This window comes from Helianthus annuus, chromosome 3 (genome assembly GCF_002127325.2).
Source record: "Helianthus annuus cultivar XRQ/B chromosome 3, HanXRQr2.0-SUNRISE, whole genome shotgun sequence".
NCBI classification, from domain to species: Eukaryota; Viridiplantae; Streptophyta; class Magnoliopsida; order Asterales; family Asteraceae; genus Helianthus; species Helianthus annuus.
This window is the reverse complement of record NC_035435.2, coordinates 155,238,222-155,244,934: the sequence shown is the minus strand read 5'-3', so window position 1 is coordinate 155,244,934 and position 6,713 is coordinate 155,238,222. Positions and strand designations below refer to the sequence as shown.

The following is a 6,713-nucleotide window of genomic DNA, read 5'->3' as shown; positions in this document are numbered from 1 at the left end:
CCACCACGGGGCCGTGTCCAGTGAGCACGGGGGCGTGGTGAAAGTACAGCAGGCGCATTAATTGTAATTGCGAATTACAATTAATGAGGAGAGAGAGTGTCAGACGGGCACGGGGTCGTGTCCAGCGGACACGGGGCCGTGCCCAGCCTTCTGTTCAGCCTATAAATAGGAGTGCTTGGTTTCATTCCAACTCATCCCTTGGCACACCACCTCTCTCACACTTCATCCACCACCCACCACCACCATAACACCATCATCCACCACCATCATCCATTGTCCATCGTAGAGTGTGTGAGTCGTCTCGGGATCCAAGATTGATCGTAAGAGTTCTTGACAATCAAGGCCATGTTTGCCTAAGTCTCTTACATCACTTGGTGAAGACAAGTGTTTAGTATAATACTTTTTATTTTTAATCTTTTGCACTTTTTATTTGGTTTTGTATTAATGACTTTAATAATTAGTTGCTTATGTTGAAGGTGATCTTTCCTTATCGTTTGTCCGTGGTGTCTTGGCATTATTTTACTGTCTATATAAAATAAAAGATTTTCACCATTCATATCTCCACGGTCTATATGGAGGTATGTTGGCTACCTGGTCGGGGGTTAAGGGAAACGGTTTGGTAAGGGTCTTGCCCTTGTTCAGCGTTTAGAGGTCCTGCAAGGGACCTGGGTCAAATTTAGTAGGATCTCCTTCAATGCCCATAGGTATTGGATGGCGGGGATCCAAACTCTTTGACCCCCTCATAAGTTAACTACTATTAATACTATAACCCGGCTATTTAGGACTGTATCCCTGCTGACTCAGACTACTTAGCCGAGGGTAACGTCACCGCCAAAAGCGGGGCCTACCATAATTTGCATTAATAACTTAATTCATTATCTTCCAATAATCCAACCCTTTAGGATTGTATCCTTGCTGACTCAAACTACTGGGTTGAGGGTAACGTCGCCTTCAAAAGAGGGGCCTACTACAATAACTAAGATAATCTCTTAAACAAGTGCAAAAGTGCGAAAATAATCAAAGGTTATACTAATACACGAGTCGGATCCAAGTGATTCATCTTGTCTATCTGTTTTTATTTTTATTTTATTTTTCAGCATTTAGTTAGTTTTTATTTTCTTAGTTAAAAAAACATTTTTCTAACTTTTGATTTGATTAGACATTGAGGATAAACCGATATTAAAAGCTCTTGTGTCCTTGGACGACCTCGGTATCTTACCAACACTATACCACGTCCACGATGGGTGCACTTGCCCACATGTGTGTTTAGTGTTAGTGAATATCGTGTTTTATAAATTTAAAACTTGGCTAAAGGTGTAAAAAGGGCTTAAAATATACATTAAAAATATATTACACTACACACGCATCAAGTTTTTGGCGCCGTTGCCGGGGACACAAGGATTTTAAGAAAGTTAGGAATCAACGGCCTAATCATATTTTTATTTTTCTTTTTTTTAATTTTTAGGATTTTCTTAGTTTTTCAGCTTCTGCAGAGCTCAGCATGGGTCGTGCCTGGTCGGACACGGGCCGTGCCCAGCATCGTTACTGGCAGTTTTTAGTTTTCCAAGTTACAGAAGGCTGACCACGGGGCCGTGTCGGTGCAACACGGGGCCGTGTCCAACTTCCAGTAACTGGGATCTGGAAAACATTCACTGTAACTCCGACCACGGGCCGTGTTCGCTGAACACGGGGCCGTGGTGAACCTTCTGACCAGCATTCTTTTCTGTTTTTATTGCAGGACTTGGAACCCGACGCCAATCTTACATAGTGTATGAGCTCCAGTTCTAATAAGGACATAAAAGAACCTCTAGAAGAACCCGAACGCTTTCTCAGAAAAAGATTAAAAGCTAAAAACCAAGAGAAAGTTTCGGGTGATCCACCTCCGATGGCGGACCAACGTACCCTCATGGATTATCTACGACCCACCGTAGGTAACCTAGGCGCCGCTATCAATGCTCCGAATGTTGAAGCTAATAACTTCGAACTTCGGCCGCATCTGATACAAATGCTCCAAAACTCCGCAACCTTCCATGGGCTTGCGGACGAGGATCCCCATCTACATATCACTAATTTCTTAGAAATATGTGATACCTTTCGGATCAACGGAGCATCAAATGACGCCATCCGCCTCCGAATGTTTCCTTTCTCACTAAAAGACCGAGCGAAAGCTTGGCTCAACGCCCTCCCAGCTGGATCGGTAAACACCTGGGATGAACTAGCCCAAAAATTTCTATATAAGTATTTCCCTCCCGCTAAAACGGCTAAATTAATGACTGAAATTAATACATATTCACAAGAGGACGGGGAATCCTTATATGAAACTTGGGAAAGGTTCAAGGAGTTATTACGCAAGTGTCCACATCACGGCCTTGCGATATGGCAACAAGTATCCACTTTCTATAATGGATTGTTGCCACACACAAGGCAGACACTTGATTCTAGCTCCGGGGGACTTTTAGGTGTTGATGCATATTTTGTCTATCGCCTTCGTCAATTCAAGTCATAGTGAAAAGCCGGAAGAAATCAAAGTCGTAGTGAAAAGCCGGAAGAAATCAAGATCATAATGTCCAATCAATTAGAAATAACAAGGTGGCATTTTGGTAATTAATGAGAATCCTCATTAATTTCCAAGGGCTATAAATAGGCTTGTTATGTCATTAGATTAAAAAGTTCTTAAAAAGAGTTTAGGAGGAGACTTGGAGGAGAAGACTTTCAAGAGAGAGAAAGTAGAGAGAGAAAGATTCTTGTACCGTACACATCAAATTTAGCAATGGAATCACATTAGTAGTACGTTATCGTGTGTTCGGTCACGTTCGTTCACGGATTCCGCACGTGAAACGTTCGTTACGCAATCGAACGGTCGAAAAACCGGTCCTACAATTGGTATCAGAGCTAGGAGCTCGATTGCAAGATCAAACACATCATTTCATACCAGATTTCAGCGATTTCAGAGCCAAATCTGATCCGATTTCACCTATTTCTTCATCTTCTACCTACTTTTCACGTTTTTTTTTTTTTGAAAAACGTCAAATTGAACAGGTTTTCATGGTCCGTTTCGTCTGATTTTTGGATATGTTGTGCGTATAGACCCGATCTACAACCCTACCAAGTTTCAGATCGAAACTCCAAGTCATTTAGGAGTAATCACGATTTTTCGGTCTGATTTTGCGTCATACGATCAGATCTGACATGGACTGCTTTTGTGAACAAGTGTATGGTTCGCTCATGTGGCATTAGTTCTGGTTCGCTCAAACGTACAGTTTTGGCTCGCTTTTAAGTCAAATTCAGGACCGCTCATGTGATAAGAATCAGGTTCGCTCAAAAGTATAACATGTGTTGGTTCGCTCTTAATATCATGTGGTGGTTCGCTCATTGTGCCAAGTGTGGACCACTCATAATTGTTACATATGTGTTCGCTCTTTTGTCATCGTCTTCACGTGGATTGAAATATTATAACAGGTGACCGACTCAGTGAAGGCCCAATCACGGTTAAAAGGTTGTAGTCGGGTAGTGGGTTGTCAATTTGTCGGAAAATAATTTGTTGCATGTGAACTGGTCAATGTAATGATGTTTCAGAATGTGATGTTGGCCACCGTTAATCATAACCAATTAAAGCTGCCGCCCATGTTTGGTTAGTTGTCGGCTGCATAAAAAGGGACTATTGGAATTAATGCAAAGTTGAAATTGCCGACCTACTTATTTGAAGGCCCAATCTGTGTTTAAACATCTTAATTGCACCGCCACTTGCATTATACTCGGCTCCCATTTGATACTAAATTGGCCCAATCAAAGTTCAGATAAGTGTGTTTAATATGACCCAATCATAAGTTGAAGTGTTATTGGCCCATGTGACATGCTTTTGTGCCGCCCCATTAACCCAAAATCGGTCAAATTATAGTTTTTGTTACAACCGCCCATTACCTTTTGTTCGGCCCAATCATATTTTTTAACAATTAAAAAAGGGTTGGCCATTCTCTATAAATTTGCATGTGAATTTCGAATAAATCAAAGAAATATTGTGATCATTAATCAAAGTTGCATTTGATTTGATAAATTGTTTCATTGGCCAATGTGATCACTTTTTTGTTGAAACATTTTATCAATTTGTCTTGTATTATCGGGTCACAATTTTAGTTCAAGGGATTTTGTTGTTCAAGTTTAAAGAGCAACAAATAGAGCCGCAATTCGAACAAGTTGCCATCCGATTCTAACCAGTGGTGTTTGAATTGTTTCAGGTAATCTGTCAAGCATCAGATATTCGCACGAGCGAATCCACACTCGATCCGATCTTTGATAGTTATTTGGTTGTGTGAAATTTTTGTATTGATTGAAAATCCGTTTTCGTGAATCTTTTCATTACCGAATCATGGATACAAATTTCTTTAATATGAATCAAGAGACATTTGATAGAATAAATGTATTAAAGAAAGAATTTGATTCGTTTTCAGGTTATCCAGGAGAAAAAACAAAGAGTATCATTGAAAGGTATAAACATCTTGTTCGCTCAATGTTTGAAAAAGGTATTCGGAAAAATCCAAGCGAATGGGTTGAAGGTTTAGCCAATGCCATACCTCAACAAGAATGGGGTACCTATTTGCTGGATTTAAAAAGAACTGGAGAATACTCTAGATTGACAATTTGTCAATTCATTGAGAAACTTGAAGAAAAGATGGGGAAAAATGCTGAGAAGAAGAAAAGTCAAATTGGAAAAAGAAGCAGGAATATAGGTATTCAAGTGGAAGATGAACAGATCTCTGAATCAGTATGCTTCAAATGTGACAACTTTAAAACTGACAATGACAAACTTGTGAAAGACATGGCAAGTTTGGCATCTGAAGTCAAAAAGTGGAAAGACGAGAAGCACGCTGCTGAAAATCAGATTCTTATTCTGAAAGAAAATTGTGAGAAGTTGAAAGCTGAAAATGACAAACTGTTGGTTGGTTTGAACAGTTTGACATTTGAAAACAAGAAGTTAAATGAAAAAGTTAAAGGTTTTGAAAGTGAAAAAACAAAAATTGAGAAAGAATTTCAGAATCAAATGAAAATTCTTGAAGATGGGAGAAATGTGTTTAGTAAAAATAACATTGAAAAACAGAAAATGATAAATTCCCATCTTCAGAAAATCATTAAACTCGAAAAAGAAGGTGAACGCGCTCAAAAGAAAATCAAAGAGTTGGAAAAAGAGCTTGAAAGCAAACAGAAATCTTCAGAAGATTTAGATTTCTGGATTAAGCTTGAAAACAAGAATCTGAAAGCGAATGAATCAAAATTTCAGGAACAGATAAAAGTTTTGATGAATGAAAAATCTGTTCTTGAAAATTTGAAGAATGATAATGAAAAAACAATCAAGTCTCATTTTGGGAGAATATCTCAGCTTGAAAGTGAAGCTGAGAATTCGAGGAACAAAATTGATGAACTTGAGAAGAAATTGATAGGTTTTGTGACTAAATCAGACAGTTTGAATTTTCCCTGTCCAAAACCAATCAATTCTGTTCCAATAAGTGACGATGTCACAAACTTTGACAATGTCAAAGTTGAAGATTGTGATGAGAAATCTGATGATGAAAATGGAAAAATTGAAAAACAAAAATTGTTTTTAGAATTAAAAGAAAAATTCAAAAATACTGTTTTGCAATCTACTGAAATAGGTGAATGCTCAAAGCAAAAACCTGTTAAGAAGATTGTTGAACAAAAACAAATTGTTAAAAATTTGAAAATTGTTCAAAAAGAAAATAAAAGCTCATCAGATCGATCATCCAATCGCAATCAAAAAGTACAAAAATTGAAAAACGAAAATTCAAAAATTGTTGGTAATAAGTGGTGCAGGTCAGACCACAGTGCTCAAAAGACAAATCCAACAATCAAGAAGAGGAAAGAGTATCACCAAGCCAAACAGTGCTTTGATCTGAGCGTTTGGTATGAAGATGGTGATTGGTACGATAACAGAGTGTGATACAAATATGGTTATCAAGGACACATTGCTGTTAACTGCCAGAGACAGAGATTTGAGACGAGAAGATGCTATAATTGCCAAATCCAAGGACACATTGCCAGAGATTGCCCAAGGAGATCAAATGGGAGATCGAGGGATGTATCTCAGAAAAGGGTGAAGAAACCAGTCACTGTCAAGCCCAAGAAACTGAAAGTTTCAGAACAGAATGTCAAAGAACAGAAGGTCCAAGAACCTAAAGTTCAAGAAAAGAAAGTGAAGCTTTCTCAAGGGCAAAAAGACAAACTGAGAAAGAAGAGGAAGAAGGCCAGAGAATATCTGGAGAAGATTTTGTCCTCGGGTTCGCCGGACAGATCGAATAAAAGTTCTGATGAATCTACTCCCTCAGCTGTAAAGACAAGCAAAAAGAATTCATCAGATACAAATCTGGGGACAAAAGAGGAGAAGAAGAAGGAAAAGGTCGGCGATGAATCTGACGTGCCGAAGTCAGACAAGCCACCTTCAGGCGATGAATCTGGCTCATCAAAGTCAGACAAGCCACAGTCAGGCAATGATTCTGGTATGGTAAAACCAGAAGAGCCATGTGTTGAGGTAAAAGTTGAGAATTCTAATTTAACAATGGATGAGAAAAATTTTCCACCATTGTTGAACAAGAATTCAAAATCACCCAAGGCTGGTCAGGCTTGGGTAAATCTGTTTAAATGAAAAATCCTGACTTGCCGGAGTTCCCACGTGGAGCATGAATCGGCATCTTTCTTAAAAC

At 38.9% G+C, this 6,713-nt stretch overlaps 1 non-coding gene across 1 annotated transcript; it reads right to left on the bottom strand.

Annotated features, from left to right (window-relative positions):
- Positions 1-2,263: 2,263 nt before the first annotated feature.
- Positions 2,264-2,370, bottom strand: LOC118490858. The gene has a single exon (XR_004890083.1). It is a non-coding gene; the product is annotated as a small nucleolar RNA R71 (small nucleolar RNA).
- Between the last annotated feature and the right edge of the window lie 4,343 nt (positions 2,371-6,713).